The 21,657-nt window shown below is 29.9% G+C and overlaps 1 long non-coding RNA gene across 1 annotated transcript in view; it reads right to left on the bottom strand.

Annotated features, from left to right (window-relative positions):
* Positions 1-21,657, bottom strand: part of LOC146529387 (uncharacterized) — a 106,033-nt gene that overhangs the window by 11,544 nt on the left and 72,832 nt on the right. The window lies entirely within an intron of this gene.

Below are 21,657 nucleotides of genomic sequence, written 5' to 3'. Positions count from 1 at the left end.
AACCTATATCATCTTTCAAACTACAAACAAAAAAAAATATGTTTTCTCTTAAAAAATAATTATCAATTAACTTGAAATTATTAGTTATGTTTTTTAATAGGTAAAATCATTGTTAAATTTTTGTGTTCTGTTTCTTATATAGTACTTATAAGTTTTTTATTTTTATTATACTTTATATAAATTATTATATTTTATATATATATATATATTTTGAAGTGTAAGTAATGTTAGTGTAGAATGATTTGTATTGTGTTTGTTTTCTGTTGTTTTTCTTTTTTATTTCATGCATGTCAAGTTAGCCTGTAAGTGGGGTATACAATTAATGTAGTACTCGCGTAAGATTGTTTTTGTTTTTAGTGTTTGTATTATTATTGTATACAACGTTGGCTTCCTATTAAATAAAATAAAATAAAATAAAATATGTGTTAAATTGCTGAATGAAGCGATGTATGAAGTGGTAAGAGAGGTAGGGGCAGACCTCGGTTGACCTTCGAAAACACAGTTTCAAAAATACTGGAGGAAGGTCACGCAAAAAGCATTAGGACCCCCCGGAGGGCGTGTATGAAGACGATGATGATAGTGGACGAGGCGAAAGAGGTATTTAGAGATCCTTTTTAACTACCTATGGATACATCGTGAACTAACTATCTAACTTAACTTAGTTAAGCTAATTATATTTCTTAAATATAATATGGCTTAACTTTTTTAGAGAATGTATAAAAATACTTCTTCCAGTGCTCTAACCACTAAGCCTTATCAAACTACGTCGAAATTCTTATACGCTTGTATTTAGAGATCCTTTTTAACTACCTATGGATACATCGTGAACTAACTATCTAACTTAACTTAGTTAAGCTAATTATATTTCTTAAATATAATATGGCTTAACTTTTTTAAAGAATGTATAAAAAGACTTCTTCCAGTGCTCTAACCACTAAGCCTTATCAAACTACGTCGAAATTCTTATACGCTTGTTTCAACTTATTCATCTCTTAGTACGTCTATTTCTTAGGGAGATTTTTACAAATTACAACGACCCAAATATAATTACTTAACATTATCATTTGGCAAAAAAAAATGCTATTAAATAAATATTTTTGACGTATTTAAATCGTTATTCCTTTTTTTACTTAAGATTATTACGTATTTATTACTTAAGAATAAAGGAATATTTTTCTTTCCTAATAAATTGTGGAATAACACTTTTAATGCGTCAAAAATAATGTGGTGTTGTTAATACGAAGTTTAATGAAGCGGTTCCGCTGACTCCGGAAGACAGTGGGAGAAGCGAGCTCACGTAAATTTTCTTCGTAATTGTGCGTGCTTTTGTATTGTTTGTGGGGTGGATGAAAAAATGTGCAGTTTATTTGCATGAGTATGGCAAGAAATGAAAACCCAGCCAGTCTTATTTACTCTTATTTTATGGCAGACGCAATGAAAGGGCGAAATAACTTTCTGTGATATATCTTCTTGCTATTAAAACCTTTTTGTTTAAAAATATAAAGGCTGTAAAAGAAACATAATGAAGATGATGAAGCTTATTCTTCTTTTCTGATGCCCAATATAATATTTTTTTCAGTTTTCGTTGCCTTGTAAATAATGGTAAACTTTGGTTATTTATTTCTGAATACAATCATTTTTTGTAATAATATAGAAAATAATCAAAATTATGTAAAACCAACTTAACCAACCAAAATAAATTATATACTAAATATCTTGGTATAACCAATCTCAACAAAATGGAACGTAAGAACCCTCTAGAACTTAACTAACCTAATCATGCCGACTTAGAGATTTAGAGCGAGATGCCTTTAATTGTAATGGGGATTAACTTTTATCTGATAGAGACTAGTGTGACCATTTGTAATAACATATTTATTCCTCTCGTTTGACAGTTCTGGGCGGCGCGATCTCGCGATAGCGCTTCGATCTAAACCGTACTAAATGCAATTAGATGGCATTTTTTATAATTACACTCAAAATTGCACTTTATTTTGAATGTAATAGAAGTGTTATTGTATTAGATTTGCTATTTAAGCTCCGTAATTTTAGTGTTACTATTTAAAACTTTTAACGGCGCTTTTTATATAGTTTTTGTTATGTGTAAATCGTTGAAATAGATTTTATTTCAAGTAAATTGTAGTAAGTTATTACTAGTAACTTAATTTTAATTTATAATAATATATGGACTTCTTATATAGTTACTTATTAATTTTTATTTTCACATTTTTCAGCAAAGTCTCATCACCTCGTAACTTAGAAGAGACGACGAAGAACGACCGATTCTGTACGTCAATATGTTAAAGATCTATTTAGGCCTTCATAGCAATATTTTGGGTAAGAGAATCAATCATTGCCCTTTTTTTAAATAAATAAAGCACAGTTTTAGTTAGTTTCCAAAGAAATGTGAAACCATACCATTATATCTTAATTTTTTTACTTATTATACAAATAAAAAATATTTTATTTTTATATTGACTGTTTTATTAAATATATTTTCTTTTAATCATTCAATTATTAATTATTATTTTCCGTCACTGTCTTGATAATAAATATTATTCTTAGTCACACAAAATTTAGTTTTTATTAACTATTACTTGTAGAATATACATATTTTGTTAATGCAAGATTAAATAGGCCAGCATTACAATTATCATGTACCCTGAATGATTTGCTTTTATTAAGCGAGTCATTAGAAAAAACTGCATTTCACGTATTTAATAACTTCCCAAAATACACACCCTGTACAAGAAATCTATTAACGTCAACAGGAACGTTTTAGCAATCTATCAAGCGGAACCCTTGTAAATGAAAAACGGTTTCGTCTATAGGTAGAGTACCTCTATAGGCGTAATAAAGTTGTAATTTTTCATAATATTTTAAGACTATTTCTTCCTTGTATTCGATTCAAAATATTCAATGCGGTTAATATGACTCAGGTTATTATAACGACTCTTATCATCTCTTAAAGCGCGGCGTTGAGTTCTGCCACTCAACACGCAATGCCTACAGAATTGTGGGGAACGGAGTGTCTTAACACTAAGTTCCCTCTGCCTACCCTGCTGAATTATTATTATTTGCTTAATGCATGACAGTGTGGAACAGTTCCTCCACTCAACACGCAGATGAAAAACGGAGAATGAAGAATGAGTGAATGATTGAGAAAAAGAGGGTCTTGACACTAGTCTACTTTGCTATATGCATGATTATTAAAAAGTAAACCCGAAAAAATAAAAGATAAATAAATTATTAAAAATTAACCACATTTCAAACTGCTATTGCTCAATACAGGTCCCACGCTTTTACTGCAGGTAGATGAAAACATTTACTCGGTAATGGGACATTCGCTTCAGCTACGATGTGATAATCAAATTTTCATATTCGTGTCTAATTTAATATATTTTTTATTATTACTATTAGCACTTTACTATAACCAGTTTAGAATTATACATTAATAGAATTTCCAACTTCGTAATCTACAGCTTTATTATACAAATTGCGTTTATATTTTACAATTGATGTTTTATTGCTATAATAATCAATTAATGGAAATAGGGTTCATAGTAACATCGTTAAATAAAAATATATAAAATGACTATAAAATATAGCTATTGCTTATTAATGTTTAAGAATATATTTATTTATACTATAAAGATTTTTATTAGACTTTATGAATGATAGCGCAGTACATCACTATTCGTATTATTTGTCGATGCGGTGGAAGCGCAGCACGAGACATGGTGAATTACTTCACGTGACATTTACGGTATTCACGACTGCATAATCTATCGATTTCTGGTTACATTAAAATGGTCTTAAATTTTATGTGCTGTTACTGATGGCGTTTGAAGTCAAAATATTATTTCACATGCATTGTAATCGGCTTTGAGAATTGCTTTGAATTATTGAAAATGTTGAACATTTTTTAGGGTTCCGTATGTCAAATGGAATAATCAGGTAGGTTCACATTAATATTAAATATTCAAGTTTAGTTTGTAGTCGGCGTTATTACGTTAAAAAAAATTTCGAAACCAAAAGATAGTGCTTCGTTTAAAGCAAAAAGTATTTTATTTTAATCGATGTTACATAGCAATTTATTTTCTTAACGATCTCAGTACTTTCATGTTATATAGGTATTTCATGTATTTGTCTTAAAAACACTTCTAAGTAAACATCAGCCCTACAAAGACGTTGATTGAATGGTAATACAACACTCAAGGAAGCGAGCCCAAACACATCCTGTTATTTTATTTTATCTTCATTCTCCTGGAAACATGCGAGGCCTATTTGCGGGTATCGGTGGCTGTGTTATTGGAATTGTGGGAAAGAATCGCACAAACTGTAGGTACATTTATAAAGGAATCATCCTTGTTTACATTTCGCTATATATTTAGAGATTTTTTTTATTATGTGAACTCAGTATATTAATATATACCTATATTTGTGTAAAGGAAATGCTTTAGGGTGGTTCTGCGACTAAATATAAGCGTTAAAGAGTGTGGGTTCAATTTTCACTTGTATAAATGAACATCTTCCCTTACTGTAGTAAAAAAACTAAATACGACGTTAAGCTCCGCCATCCAACACGTAATGTCAAGCAAATTGGAGGTATAGTGGGGAACGGTTCTATCTACATCTCGCTAAATCTCTAATAAAATTTGCCACTTGACTAAAAATTTTACAAAAATCAATACAAACGATATTTAATTTATATCTATTTGCCTTATATACGCGCAAGTGTCGTTTAAACTAAATTACATTCAACAAAGAACGCAACGCTATTCTTCGCCCGTACAGTACAAATTGAGACGTCTTTAGAAATCACATGACGGAAATGAATTTAATTTATCGACGAGACACCTCGGTTGTGTTGGACAATTATTAAAATACAATATTTTTGTTACAACTAATTTCGACTCTATTCCGATTCACATTGAAACTAATTTGCCAAATCAAAAATAAATCTATTGCTTGTGATAAGTGTGCTGAAGTGACACAAGTTAATAGGATTTTAACAAAAAGCTAAATATTTATTATACGAAGAATATATAACAATAGGTAGGTAAGTCCGTCGCGTCGTTTGTTGGATTTCTCAACGATGTCAACATCTGCTCTTTTACTTGTATACTAACTTAGTAACTTAAAATAAATATTTACTATTTATTCAATTAAGCGAATATTTGTTGAGATTTTCGTATTTTTTTATTTGCGAATCAATTTTAATGTAATAGTGCAATAAGTCGATTTAAATAGTGACATATTCGTGGTGTGACGTTTTTAGGTTTTGACCCGATGGTTGTAAGTTCGATTACTACTCGGGGGAATGAATTTATTTTAATTCCCCGCTATGGTAGATAACACCATTTAAAACACGTCTTGACTTCGGGCGGAAAGTAAAGAGTGGAAGCTAGTTTCTCTCTGCCTACCCTGTCATATACAGGATGAAGCTGAATTAAATTTGATATAAAATTGAATAAAGCACACCATGAATGGAGGTTTCTTTTTTATTCAAAGAAAATATAGAAACGAATTTAAATTAAAGAAAATATAGTGTGAGTCAAAAATAATATCTGACGTAGCGCAGAAGCACCAAATTTGGCTGTAAACGGAACTGGTTGTGGGTTCAATACCCTCTCGGGAAAATGCAATATTTATTTAAATGTATATTTTCATTTCTTCGCTCTGGTGTGGAGGCAAAGCGTGGTGTTGAGTTTACAACACGCAATGTCTCCAGTATTTGGCGGAAAGTGGGGAACGGAGTATCTTGTCCTCTAGCTACCCTGCTGTTTGCGGGATACAGCAAAAAACTGATAGTGTGAATCAGTTCCACGCACCGATTATTCGGTGATTCGGATTGTACTTTGTTTCTGTGATATACGTAATATTTATTTTGTAAAGCCTCGATATTTGTAATAGTTTCATCTTGATACCTCCACTACTCGTATATCCAGATAAATGGTACTGACAGACGAAAGGGCTCTGTTATTTTCTTCTGAGGTATGGACCGTATGGAATCCTAAGAATCAGAAATAAATATATGTACATTACGAAATCTATAACGTGACAAAAAAAGAAACGAATAAGTTGTCGCTTTTGCATTATGTTCGAGGTGCTTATGAAAGAATGAAGATAAAATGATAATGCTAGAAATAATGCTAGGAATAAGCTATCATCACAAAATAATATTTATCATAATACATTGATTGACCGTATTTTCATTTTGTATGAAGTAAATTTTCTTTATCCTCAAACATTTTTCCGAGGACTAAAACTTTTCTTATTGAAACTTACCCGAGGCTGAGGGATAATGTGGTATTTCCAAAGGATTTATGGAAGTCTGATTAGGTCAAAGAATATCCACAATATTATAACAACTCTTTATTTTTTCCGAACTTATATTGCTATTATAGCTTTAGGTGTTTCTTATTATTTCAGTAAATACTTACTATTACTTTATTATAAGATCAGATGAGTACAGTTTCTATTTAACTTTAGCCTATAACTTGTGGGAGCAAGTAGGAGAGTATATAGAGGGCACCTATGGTTGTCATTTGGATCCCTCCTTCACATTTTTTAAGACATTGCGTCTTGAATGGAGGAACTCGATGTAGATGTCTCGTTGCCAGAGCGGATTAATGATAACAATTTATCCCCACTATTTTTAAGGTTTTGTTCAGCATCACGTTGTATCCCGTACATATAGCAGGGTAGGCAGAGGGAATCTAGTATAGTAACACTCTGTTCCCATTATGATGTTTCCATACCCCACTTTCCGCTGAATTCAACTCAACTCACTGGGAACTTAACGACACGTTACCAAAGCGAATCAAACCCACAACCTGTCGAGTTTATAGTCGCACGCTTGCACCTCTTCATCTCGACTGATCTCAAAATATATGGCCATAGAAGTTTCAATGCAAAAATAACATAAAAACTTTTATAAGCTTAACGATGTACGAAAAATGTTCAATTTCAAAATTTATTAAAAACTAGTTTTAATTTAGCGCAATATGTAAAGTGTGTACAACTGTGAAACTCACATTCTCGCGTCGAGTTTATTTTCCAATAGTACAATTTGCAGTTAAGTTGAGTTCAGTACTTTTTGGAATTAACAAAAGCATTTGTTTGCAGTACATTTAGTTGGAGCGAGGGGAAATTGCATGGATTTACTTGTAGTAATATGCATGTATAGTAGGTTGAAAATTGCACTGAAGATTATCACCAACATAGGTGATATATTCCAATATAATAGAAATCGCGAATTTATTTCACTTTTGTATGAAATTAACTACAAATATAAATTTGTAATTATTTTTTTCATGAAATATCTATAAATATTGATATGATATGGTAAGATCTCACATCTTGCCAAATTTCGTAAATGTAAGTTCACGGGAAGTAGCAAGATTTTGATTAAGCGGCAAAATCCTCGAGACAGACGGACAACAAAATGTTCCTATAACGGTCTCATTTTTACTATTTGAGGTACAGAATCCTAAAAATATTAAAATTGCACATTATATAGAAGATTGAAACAAATATTTATCGAAAATTAGATAACTGTTCATTAAAAAAATCTCAATCTCGAGGGCGTCTATGTAAGTTAACACCCATTGTTTGAAAATGTCTGATAAATCTGATATTTAAATCGTATGTCTCACTATCTATAGAATACCTTATTTAGTATCTTGCATATTTTACTTTGCACATGTTTCAACAGAATCACGATCACAACGTGATTTTGAACTCGCAAAGCCTTATATGACGAGTCAATTTCCAAAGTTCCCTAAATGCTTTACAACATTAAACCTTATTATAAGGTATTAAATATATAATAAAATGTGAGATAAAATTCCACTTCCCGCTGGGACACGTTGGCGGCTATCTCGACATCAAATTGAGATAGCGAGGTCAGTTTTAGCACGCAAACCTTTGTACGAGATGAGATAAAGTATTTTGTGTTCGAAATTATATATTGAATGTGGATCATTTAAATGTCACTTGTGTTTTTCTTTTTCTTAAAAATATGTTTTTAAATTTATTTTTATAATTTATTATTCTGAAATATTACTTTAACCAAAAATTAGTACCAACGGGAACCAAGTTATTAATAAAAGTTTACGTTATCTTACTATTTTCTTGTATATGCCAAAATAATTAATTAATAAAAATTACTTGTCTATGACAACTAAGACTATTAAAAAAAATTCTACTAGTGTAAAATTTTATATCTGTCTATGTCCATATTTACATAATATAATCAACATTTATGCTTAACATCAAATTATTACAAGTTGCGAACTTATCTTCAGATTACTTTCTTTATTGATCGTCTCGATCAATGATTTCAAGGTTATAGCGATTTAGAGCATAAACACAACAAAGAGATGTTTCCGAGTTGACTTTCAAACGTTTACTTTAGAAACAAGCCGACATGTACAAGTCTTAACTGACATAAACATTTTAGATAAGACATTCTCTGCATTTCTAAGGCTTTTGGTGTGTAATATTGTTATTTCTATATACTGAAATTATATAACCTAGACTAAATTAAAGATCAGTATTATAAATTCTATATAAATTTTATATATCCTATTTATACTATAAATGTGAAAATTCGTGAAGATGAATGTAAACCTAAACTTTACTGTAATGTAGCTTATATTTACGCAAAAAAATCATGTGACATCAAAGACAGAAATGATTTGAACTCATGTTGAACACATAACTGTGTGTGAACATACACAGGTTTCACAATCTTAATATGTAGATATTGATAGTGTAACACCAATATCGTGTAATGGCCCAAAACACATAAGACCGATATTTGTTAATTACTATATACTCGTACATTTTATTATAATTAGTATACATTTATGAAAAATATTCATTTATGCAGTTTCTTTTAAGCATTGGAGTTTATATAATATGAAAAATATTTTCTAAATAAAAAAGTACTTATACCTTTTAAAAAATACGAAGATACTGGCTACTATTCCATAAATTAACTTTGTTATTGGTTCACTCACATCAGGCTTAATCTAAAGTGGACAACAATTGGGCCATTCTGACAATCAGTTCTACTATTTAATGTCCTGCAGAGTTTGCTAGAATAGCGATGTATTTATGTAGGTATATACATTGCGCCTTACAAAGCTAGAGTGACCTCATTTGTAACAGCCTGACTGGGGAATAAAGAATAAATCTTTATTGTATAACAAGATAACAATCCAATTTTTTTTTTCTTAAAAAGATTTTTTTATTACCATTAATTGTAATAAAATATATTTTTTTATGTAATTTTAGGTTCAACAATTAAAACAGTATTAAATTCAACTCACAACTGTACCAGCGAATTAAATAAATTTGGTTCTTTTTAGGGGTTATTTAGGGCTTATTTAGGGGTGAATTCTAATAAACCATGAAACACGTGTTCAATGAAATATTTTTAAGAGTCTAAATTTCAAATTTTATAAAAATCTGCTGTGCGTGCGTCTTACCTCAGTCAGTGAGGACAAGTCCTTTTATATATATATAGATTAAACTAAAATAAATAGATAAAAACAGAGCGATTAAACGTTATGTTATCCTCCTTTTTCTACAAGAACAGAGTTTAATGAATATCAATTTAAATGACTTCCAGCAATTTTCAGTTTAAACATAATAGTCTCTAAGAATATCCATTACAATGCAAATTGTCTGCGCTTTTACAGCGAACGAGTTGCTCGTCGTTTACTTTTTTCCCCCTCAGTTCCTGCCCACCTTAAATGGACTGTGACCGAGTTAGGTCGGAAGCGCCGTGTCAACTTGTCGTATACGTCACCTGGGCAACTAAATATAGACTAAATATAGAGCACTATAACTGTATGATATATTTTCAATGAATAATGACAGATTTATTTTAATCAGTGGTGTAGAATAAGCTTTTTAAAGATTAAATATAATTTGTCTTAATATATTTTTTTATTATGTGCTGATTTTACAAGGAGGAAGGTAACTATCGGGCATCCGAAACGTAAGGTATATGATATGGTAAGTATAGATAATGTGATGCCAAAGTCTTGTGGGTGTTTGATTCCTATTCGAGAAAATTAATCTTTTTCTTTTCCTGCCTATGGTAAAAAAGATAAAAGACCGGCGTTGAATGCTGAAATTTAACACGAAAATTTCTACAAACTTTTCGAAAAATTGTCAGGAAGTGTAGACCGGTCTAAAGGCGTGGTTCTCTCCGAATAAACTTGTTATAGCGGTAGCGTGGAGCTAAATGGAATTTTTTAATAAAATATATACATATTTATATTATTATAGCTCGTAAATATTTTAATCAACATAGTTCACATTTAAAACAAAAATAAAAGTAACGTTCTATTCCTAAATAATAGCACAGTACCTAAAAGTCATATTTTATGGCATTATTAAAATACTTTTTCATATTGTTTTAAAAATAAAGTAAATATGAAAATATATATTTTTTAACTATTTTATATTTCGGCCGTGCGTCAAGATAAAATGATAAATGAGTTTTTGACGACCGTCAATTCACACAATAGTTTTCTATTTTGGTTGCGCTTGAAACATTCACAAAGGAGACATACATATGTATATACAACCTAATATATGTTTAATACTTGGAAAGTTTTCTACTAGCTTACAGAGACCCATTACCTAGTAGGTCAGTGGAATGTACTAAAAATAAAAAAAAAATATTATAGAAAAATATTTTATACAAATTTTAGCTCACAATTGCATTCATATATGTAGGCGAGGTATGGTAATAAAATATTACCAAAGTAATACTATATTTTTATTAAAATAAAGCAATAAGTGAAGTCATGTCTTACATCTCGTGATTTAAATATTACAACTGACTTTATTGAATTAATCAAAATAAATAGAGGGAGTAATCCTACTAATATTATAAATGTGAAAGCTTGTGAGGATGATCGTTCTTTCCAATTTCACACAAAAACTGCTGAACGGATTTAGGTGAAACTTTTCAGTTACATAGCTTATATATCAGAATAATACGTATAGTTAGGCTGAATGTTATATTTTATATAATATATTTCGCCCAAATAACTCAATAAATGAGGAAACAAAATAGAACAATCCTGTCGAAGCTTTATTCCTCAATAAACATTTCATTCATTCATTGGAATTAGAACTAGGTATATTTGGAACCAAATTAGTGAACATTAAACTTTAACAATAAAAGTCTATATAAATTAAACGGATGTCGAATAACAAGTTACTTTTGAGTTGACGAGACGCATATTGAAGCAGTAAAACAGTTTATTTTCTATTTTTATTACGTTTTGTATTTTTTTTTATAATGGGTAATAAGATGAATCTAAATAAAATAATAAAGGAGTATATATTGATATATTTATTCCTCATATATTACATAATATTTAATTCAAATAAGAGTGTTCAATCCATACAAAGCACCGCCGCGTTAAGTTTCGCCATTTAAAACGCGATGAATTTAGACATAAAGTGGAGATAAGCGTAGTGTCTTAGCACTATTTTGTCTCCAACAATCCTGCGTAGCATGAAAAATATACATTTACTTTAGTTTCTATAATAATTTATTGTAGAACACCGGCCGGTGATTAGAATAACTTACAAGCATCAAAATTAGAATCATTACGACAGTAGGTCGGGCGGGCTATCGTGAATGCCGTTCTACGGTAATTAATTGCTTTTATTTATGTCTTTAATTTTAAAATTAGAATGTTAGAAAATAGCTGTTACATTTTTATAATGCTTTCAATAAAAGTATTTAAATTATTAGCATTATAAATAAATCTTTAAATACTGGTCAAATATCCTATATCTTATAAAACAAAGTCGCTTTTTGTGTCTGTCTGAACTTTCTAACTCTTCTTCTTCTAAACCACCCAACGGATTTGGATGCGGTTTTCACCATTAGGTCGAGTATTTCTCAGGGAAGGTTTATATATAGTTTATTATTTGTACATTCTTATGTAAATTAACATAAATACGATAAATATGTATAAAGTCCTACCCGCTGAGACACTTTGGCGCATGCGCTGCTTTAATGGTAAATACTACATGAAAAAAATGTACTGGAGTATTGTTCCTCTTAATAAGATCTACAAAAAAGTCCGCGATGGCATATTCATATCTTTTAAGAATAACGTGTAGTGATCATATTTCTGTCTAAAAATAGTAATTTCAATATATTTTTTATTGTGAGGGATATTTCTCCATAATGGTATTAATCCTTATCCTTTAAAATACTTTATTAAATTTCTACGTTAAACGAAGATAAAATTTGCTTTTTAAACTATTTCGAAATTGCGAATAGTTTTAGAGAAAAACGCATTTAATTATTGACACATCACGCCGTTCGCACATCAGCTGTATCGAGTCAAGTTTCACTTATCCCTTACTCTCAGCATATAAATAAGTATATTAGTTACGTTGACCATTTAATGTAGATCAAAACTGTCTTTTCTGTTTTTCATGTTAATAAGTACTTTAGAAGTTGTTACAATATCAAAAAATCCTTGCTGCGAAACGCGCCTCGCGACGTTATGCTTATACAAGCGAGTCCGCCGCGCCCGCCTGCCTTACACGCATCGGTGGTTCAGTGGTAGAATGCTCGCCTGCCACGCGGGCAGCCCGGGTTCAATTTCCGGCCGATGCATTCTATTTAATTTTCGTCACAGGCAGCCACGTAGTGCTTGCTTTTCATCAGGGACAGAATACCCTCATACCCTCATAATTCGAGTTGAATGTATTATTTAATGTCATTTAACTATCTAAAAATAGTCATTTAAATATATTTTAATAAGTACTTGAAAAGATTAGTAGCACAGTTTTAAAATTACGGTACCTACTAAAAAATCCTTGCTGTGTAAAACAATTGGAAAATCCTTATTGAAACTACGAAAATGCGGGTTGCATTAGGGTTTAATTAATTTTCACATTATCTTAAGTGCTTTGCAAACATACATTATATGAATAACCCAGTAGTAAAAGCGGGCGAAGCCGCAATAGGGTCGCTAGTTCCATATAAAAAACAGTTTTATGCTCTTTCCCGTATTAAAGAATAGGCAGACAGATCCCTTATTTTCCTCTATTTTATATATTGTACTTATTAATTATATAATAATACTAGGTGCCTGCCCGTTGTATCACCTGCGTGAACTACGTTATTATTAATTCATGAGTACCTACTTATAAGTGACGTCCATGCAAAATTTGAGGCTCCTAGCATTTGTAATAACGAAGTTTCATACAAACTTTCAATTCCAAAAACAACCCCTTAGCAATCGAATATTGCAAATTCCCGTCTTAGCGAGCACCTACGTCCTATAAGTATCTCCTATGCAAAATTTGAGATTCCTAGCACTTGTAGTTTCTGAGATTTCGTGATGAGTGAGTGACCTTTCGATTTTATATATATAGATAAATTTTCACTATAATTATACTAGTAATTACTATTTATAACTGCGCAATCTATTTCATCTTTCACCAATACCTCAATCGATTAAGATGTCACGAACTGAGCGTGTAAGTTTTAACACAAGTAAAGCGTTTACTTATAAATTATTCAGTATAATTTCCTTTTGTCGATACTGTCATATTGCTTAATTTCTCTTTGGAAGTACTTTGTATCATTACAAAGCTAACTATGTAGCTGAGATAGTAAGTTCTCGATGCTAAGTACGTTAGATACCAAAGTTTCGAATCTTCCTTGAAGTTAGTAATTGAATATACTGAAGTACTGTAAGTTGTTATTAATGAAAAAATAGAGAGAGGCCATGGTGGCGCAGTGATAGTAAATTATGGTTGTTATTCGATCCCCACTCGGGGGAATCAATTATTTTAGGGCAGAAAATGGAATGAAGGAATGAGTGTCTTAACACTGAGTGCTCTCTGTCTGTCCTATTTTACGGGTCGGAAGCTGAAAAAATATTTTAAGGAATTAGTAATGTTAGTTTTTTTAATAAACCATATCAATATAGTCTATTAAGACTTACATAAAGATGATTTTAAATACGCTTTCATGTCGTTAAGTTATATTTTAGTAGCGTTAAACGGAGAAAAAGACATTAAGATTTTAGAATTGTTAAAAAATTGACTTTAAAAACAATTAACACTATGGTTAAATATGTCAACAGAATTAATCGTCATTTCACAATATTTATACAAAAAAGATCTAATTTTGCTCAAATCTTCCACACAATTAATTTCCAGAAAACATTAATCAAAGGAAAGATAGAGTATTCTAATTATAGTATATGAAGGCAATTAAGGCGTTCAATAAGACTTTTTTTGTGTAACATTGTTCCTGTGTTGGGTGTAGGGCTGTCCAGTTTGACTCCTGCTGTTTCAATTAAACCACTGACAATAGTCAAATGCCCGACCAAAAAGTATTAAAGATTCCGATAGGCCGACGTTGTTCTTGTAATGGCAGGCTTGATACTTTAATAGTTATTATTTTTATAATGAATGTTGAACAATTGCTTATAAATAATATTTGAAATTTACTATTATTATAATAATTACGTGTGTATATAAATGTGCTACGTAAGTGTAAAAATATTTAAAAGAAATAATTTCATCAGTAAATTATTATAAAATTCAAATATATTAATAACCTTATAACAGAAATATAATACTTATCAATAATACTTATAATATGTTATTTATCAGAAGTAATTTAAAATAAAAAAATCTAGTTCAGTGTACTTATAGGTTAGTGTTATAAAAAGTTATTATAATTAACCTACTTGTTTTGATAGATTATTCGCTAATGATGATGGATCTTAAAAACCCTCGTCTTACATAATTCACTTGGTAATAATTCATAGTTGTAAGAGTGATAGATGTCAATGTAATTACTTTAGTTCTTAATAAAAAAGCTCGAGAGATATAAACGAACTGGCCATTTTACTTTTATGATCTTTTAGGCGACATGACTAAATATGAAAATCAAATTAAAATCAGGCTGTGGTGGCGCATGAGCTCAAGGAAGTGAGTATAACGTGTCGGTTTTGGGTTCGATCCCCACTTGAAAGAATGAATTATAATTTAAAAATATTTTCATTCGCTCAGGCAATAAGGCAAATGCAGGTCACGCAATACGTCGGAAAATTCGACGGAAAGTGGGGAACGGATTGTCTTAACAGTTTTTCTTCAGCGTAAAACTAATGAATAAATATTTAATTCGACAGCATTTCTGCATATGTAATTAATAAATATTTACATTGAAATATATAGAAGCGTCGCGAGTAAATAAAAAATAATAAATACGTCCCTAACGGAGTGTGAAACAAAAATCACCATCATATCAATTCAGGCAACCACCTTCGTTAAAACGGCCAAAAAACAATCTTAAATACCAATAACCCACTACCATTTTGACGTGTAAATTTTACCAGTCACCAAAATAGACTATTTAAATATATCTCTCTCCAATTGATTATTGTCCTAGATTAACGAACCATATCATTACGGCTAATGAATCGGCCGAGCGATCTTATCTACCCATCAACGTCAGTCTAAAATCTATTACGGGCAGTTAGCATATATTATAATGAAACAGTTATGTTTGATCGTACCAAGTTAGTTGCTTAGGTTGCGGAATGACTGCGTCCGGTTAGCTATAGAAATAACCAATAGGGTTGGATATATAGTACTTATCTACACATATACAAAGATATATATATCCACAGATATGTCACTCTTATTATCGGTTCCGTTGAGCTCCGCTACTCAACACGCAATGCCTCCAGAATTGGATTTAGCTTGGGAAGCGAAAATGCCTTAATGGGATAGGAGTATCTTGATATTAGGTTCCCAGGTTCCCTCTGTCTACATTTTTATGCATGGGTAGCTGTGTGAAGTTTAACATAATATTAATAATAATATAAATAACATGTATTTGTATAAAACATCATAAAGTTATATTTTTGCATAAGTCGACTCATTCTTTTGACTGTGCCTCGACACTATTGCCTTATTTATTTATACATATATTGTGGAACTTTTTTTTAATGTAATGATATATATTTCAAAAATTGCTACAAGTCCTTAATGTTTAAAAAGATATGTATATATATTTTATAACAAGCAAGTATGGAGAGAACAACCGCAGTCTTGTCCTGGTCTTGAAAAATGTAGGTAGCACAGTGCCGTGTGCCATAAACCTATTGTACTCCACTCTTTATAATACTGTCTTGAATATTTCAGCACAGGTTTCTTCGGTACAAAATTGAAATTCATAAATGTAATATGAATAAACTTCTATCGTACTTTACTATGTTCGAATAAAGTGCATTATATTCTTTTATATTTTTATATAGAAGGATTTACATGAGTATCGGTTTGGTTATCGTTTATTTTAACTCACTCAGTTCTAGAGAGCGGAGTGAAATAATTACAAAGTATAAAACTATTTGCTGGTGGAAATGTAAAGCCTAAGCAGCACCCGCTCATTTCTCTTTCGAGGCTTCCTATACTTTCTACATCTCTAACTTCGCCAAAGAATATTTTTATCATTGTTTTCCAACATTGGTCAACAAGATAAGCAACCTTAACATAGCAACGTATTCTATGAGGCAGAGACACCTCACAAGTTCCCACCCCTAGAATAAATAAAAAAAAAATAACTAAAACAAAAGATAATTAATTAACTAACTTGTGTTATTTAAATTATTTTCTTTCTGAAAAAGAGGTCGTCAAAGTTTGTCTTAGGGATTATTAATTGTGAATATTAAAAGCCTTCGATCGAAGCTTAGCTAAGTCGCTAGTGAAGTAATAAATATTTAAATATTGAGCCACATTTTCAAATAGTAGTAAAGAAATTTACCAATTCGACTCATGTACCAACTCGGCTGCGGTAAAGTTTCTGATATTAATCCATACTTTATCCATAAAACCTTTAGATATTGCTTCTAGTGCCTATTTGAAACATGTGCTATAATAACTTACGAACAATAAAACGCTTAAGTATTCTTTTATTTTATTTTAATTTTAGTGGTTATACTCGTAGTTCCGGAAGTGTGATTTATATGTAGATTTCGAACATGTGGTAAAAAATAAGGTCATAATGTAAAGATGAATATATAATAGTTGGATTAAAAATAAAATATATTTTGAACTAATATTATTAACTGAACCACTTAACACATTATGTCTGCACATTTATAAATACTTTTATTCATATCATCCATTGACATCATATGTAAATAGGTAATGTATGTAACTTTATTTTTAAATTACCTTATTTTTATTATCCATATAATAAATAATAACCAAAAGCAAGGTATGGTATTAAAAAATAACATTTAAAAATTAATCATGTACATTTTTCTGCGTAATACATTTCTACGCTAATTTTTAGTGCAATAAACGCTTAAGAACTACTGTTCTTAAAGTTCACAATATTCAAAGGCAAAAACAGAAAGAAATTTATAATATATTTTTTTATTGAGATATTGTTATAGCACTACTTTTTGAAGCAAGCTTTGAGTCGAGAAACTTCGCTGATTATAACTTCTTCAAGTTAAATTAAACAAAAAATGGAAACTTTAACAAACCATTAAAGAAAGATTAAACCTTGAGAGAATTCATCAAAGCTTTTAAAGTTAGTTCTGGCTTAACCATTGCAACTATGAGTTTGAACCAAACTCTGAACTTGCAGATACTTGGGAAAACCCGAGCGTACTAACGAAAAAAGCGGCTTAATTGAAACTGTAAACTTTTTAATCGCTCCTTAGGTCTTATGTTTCCTGGAAAATGAGTGAAAGTTTCATAAAAATATAATGAAGTGGAAATATTTTCCTCCTTAACGCTTAATGCGGTACGCGTTGACGCTTCGCGATACTTCTTCTTGTTTCTTTATATTTCAGAGTATAATAAAAAAAATATAAACATATTTAAATTAATATATAGTATGCATTTATTGTTTAATATAATATTTATACATAATTATAAATTAAAACTCAGCAAATTATTCTAATTTTTAATATTTTTTACGTTATATAATCAAATAAAATAGAGACATGTACGGTTCACGAGGCTTAAGCTGAAAATTTTATAATGATCTATAATAATATTTTGTATGTAAAGAATCGCGTAACTTACATCGAGTTTAGTAAGAATAAGTAAACCCAAAAGAAAACAAGTCAGATTTTTGAGCATAAATAGTAGGCATATTTTTCTAAATATCTTATTTATAGTACTGATTGAAAAATCTAGTTACCCTAATAATAATAATTTATAATATTAATAACTAACGAAATATGGACACTGTATTTTTTATTTTTTTTATTTTATTACATAAGTATATCAAATTATATTTCATTGTATTGCCTTAATTTGGTACTAATGTTCAAAATGCAAAAATTTAATTAAATCATCATTCCAATAAGACGAAGCCAATGAATATAAAACTTTTAGTTGAAGAAATTTTATTTTACGACATTATTCTTTTAATGGCTCTGTTGCATGACTCCCGGGTACAGTTTCAAAGGAAAACATTCCTATTGCAGCTATGGGACGTATTAAATTTTGTGAAGCGACGAAGTTTGCTGGAACATCAGTATAGTCTTCCTTAATATTCATTTGGTACGGAACATTTTATTTCACTGAAGAATTCCCACGGAAACCAATGCCATCATTATAATGGCCGCATTTGAAAATGTTGTCAGATTTTAAATTATATTTATTGTTATTATTATTGTTGTCTTAGGTAATATAATGGTGGAATATACAAATAAGAAACTTATATTTGGTTAGCTACAATTGTTATTAAAATTAAGGTATTTATATTATGAAAGATTAGAGCTTAAATATAGATGAATATTTGAAAGAAAAATATTGAATTGATAAAAGATCAGACTTTGCCCACTAATATGAATGTAACGTTCATTGAAATGTGTTTAATAATTTCATGCATTTTTCCTGTTAATTTTATAAACTACTGATAAACTTTAAATGTACTTTTCAAAATAAGTCTAACTATGTTTTGAAGTAAATCCACATCAGTACAATTAAAACTTGTAATGCCATTTGCCATTTGAACTACTTTTAACTTCACACAATTCAAGCGTAGAAAACTTCGGTCAGTTATATTTTCTTATAGCGTTATTTTCTTCTATATTATTGTTGAAGTATTGTGTAATATAAATGTGGGGGTAACATTTTATGTTTTTTTAATAATAGAAGCAAATTGTTTCAGATTTTGATAGGTCATAGTGTCGCAGATAGTTATGGGTTCGATTTCTCAATGCGTGATATAATAATTTTAATTATCTAAATTTTAGTTATCAGCATACTTAAATAATAAGCCAATTTTCCCTAAACACACTTAAATAATATATATTAAATATTCGTATAGTAAAAGCAGGCGATGCCATGCGTGGGCCGCTAGTAATGATATATAGTCAAAACTTAATTTCGGTTTTAATTGCATTTATATACCAATTCTCTTAACATGTAATGGAATTATTGGAAAATTTCAGGTAAAATGGTATTAGTGCTAGACAAACTTTTATAAAACAAAATTAAGTGCAATGAACTACAAAGGTCACACACAAGTAATTTAACTTTAATATACAGAAATTTTATTTAAATAGAGCTTCAAAGCTCATAATAATTAGATTCGTAAGTAATTTGCCAAGAAAAAATGTGCTTATCATAATATTTTTATTCCATGGTTTATATTAAAGATATAATTTACCTATTGTTATAATTATAATAATTTATTTACTACTATTTATATAAATGTTATTTTATGTTATATTTTTTATAATTTCACGCCTTATCACTACTTACTCACTGATTCGTTTACTATTTTCAGCTGTATTAAAATGTTGGGTACGAGAATTAATTATACACAAAAATTATATTATACATAATATTACAAATTTTTACGCTCAACGAAATAGATAAGAAGAAGTTTGAAAATTATTACAATAAATAAAACGAGGAAGGGACGTACCAGATGAACGTTCTAAGTGTAAACTCGCTCATTGAATTAATTAGTTTTACTTTCAAGCATATTTTCAAGCCAGTATTCCATTGCTCAGAGACCTTTGTTAGACATACTCCAAATTTTCATATATATTTTAAGTTTACATCATTGAATAGTCCCAAATTGCTCCTTTAATCCTTTAACTATGTTAGAAGATATATTCAAGATGTTTTGAAGGACTTTCACTTGTTAGTGTTGTATAAGTAGTTTGTTATCAATAAACTTTTGTTACTATAAATATATTATGTTGGTATAGTCAGTGATCTGGTGGTTCTCACTAATAGATAGAGAGATTTTAGAGGAAGGAATTTAATCTATTTTATGTTAAACCCGAAAATATAAGAAAAAAATATATATATTATTTTATTCTCCAGTGGCAAATAACAAATAACGTGTACCTACACTGTAGTAGAGTACAGTGATTGCGAAGCCTCATAACGAACACATAGCATTGTATTAAATATAGGTCTATTTTTTCACGAATACATATTCATTTCTAAAAGGTATTTTCTTTACTTTGTCTACTTAACTCAAAAAAATGTTTTGTATTTTCTTACTAATTAATTAAATAAGCAATAATAATGAAATGTATTTTATTTTTTTTTATATTTTTAAATGTATCTTTTTTATAATAATTTATATTTAAAAATGTAAAATTGATTCGCTTATTTAATAAAAGTATATCTATGAAATGTATTTCATTATTATTACAAGAAAATAAAACAATTACTGAATTTTATAAAAGAAAAAGCTGACACACGACCACGAATCATTTAAACGATCAGGATGGGATGGACAGAAAGCCAAAAATAAGCTGGAGGCGTGGGCGTTCTGTGAAAAACTATGAAAGGCAGTCGCCTTGAACTGATGGGGCTGAATTGACGTAAATGTGCGTTATATTTATTACTGCTGGCTTAATCAGCACAATCTTGATAAAGCAGAATGTATAGAATAAAAGAATAATAAGAATGAAATTTATTTTTTCGTTTTACTATAATGGAGGTCGTCAATGTCTGATTGTGAACGCAACGGTTGTAGATTCGATTTCTATTCGCGGCAATAAATTCTGTCACTCAAGACGCGAGTCTCGGAGTAACATAAGGTTCCTTCTGCCTACCCTAGGTACTCTAAGCGGGACACAATGTGAAGTTCAAAAATAAACTTTAATAGAGCCTAAGTGAAACGACATATGTAGGTACCTACTTACATTGATTTAATTATGCTACTTTAGTGTAAACGTTTTTTTTTTCATGTGACAACTGGTGACAAAACATTGTTTTCTGTAAGTTTTATATTGTGGATTTTATAAACGATTCTTCTTAAAATAAACATATTTCTTAAGATTTTGGTTACAAAGTAAAGAGAGTGTAATTTTTAATGTAAATTAAAAGAATAGTTTAAATACAATAACAATGATAAATTTGTAAAACGTATCTGCTTGACAACATTTTACCATATGGACAGCGTGCCATAATAACAATATGTGACAGTTGGAGAACGTTCCTTTGACAGAAATACCTTTATCTTTTTCTTTCTATGGAGCTATTTTAATAAAGTTATATTTATATTAATTACATGTGCGATAATACCATACAAATACACCTTCAATTATAAAATGTATTGAACGTTTCATAATTTTATTT

This window comes from Heliconius melpomene, chromosome 18 (genome assembly GCF_056956725.1).
Source record: "Heliconius melpomene rosina isolate 202511_hmr_F chromosome 18, ASM5695672v1, whole genome shotgun sequence".
In the NCBI taxonomy this organism is placed as follows: Eukaryota; Metazoa; Arthropoda; class Insecta; order Lepidoptera; family Nymphalidae; genus Heliconius; species Heliconius melpomene.
This window is presented reverse-complemented; position numbering and strand designations above follow the sequence as displayed.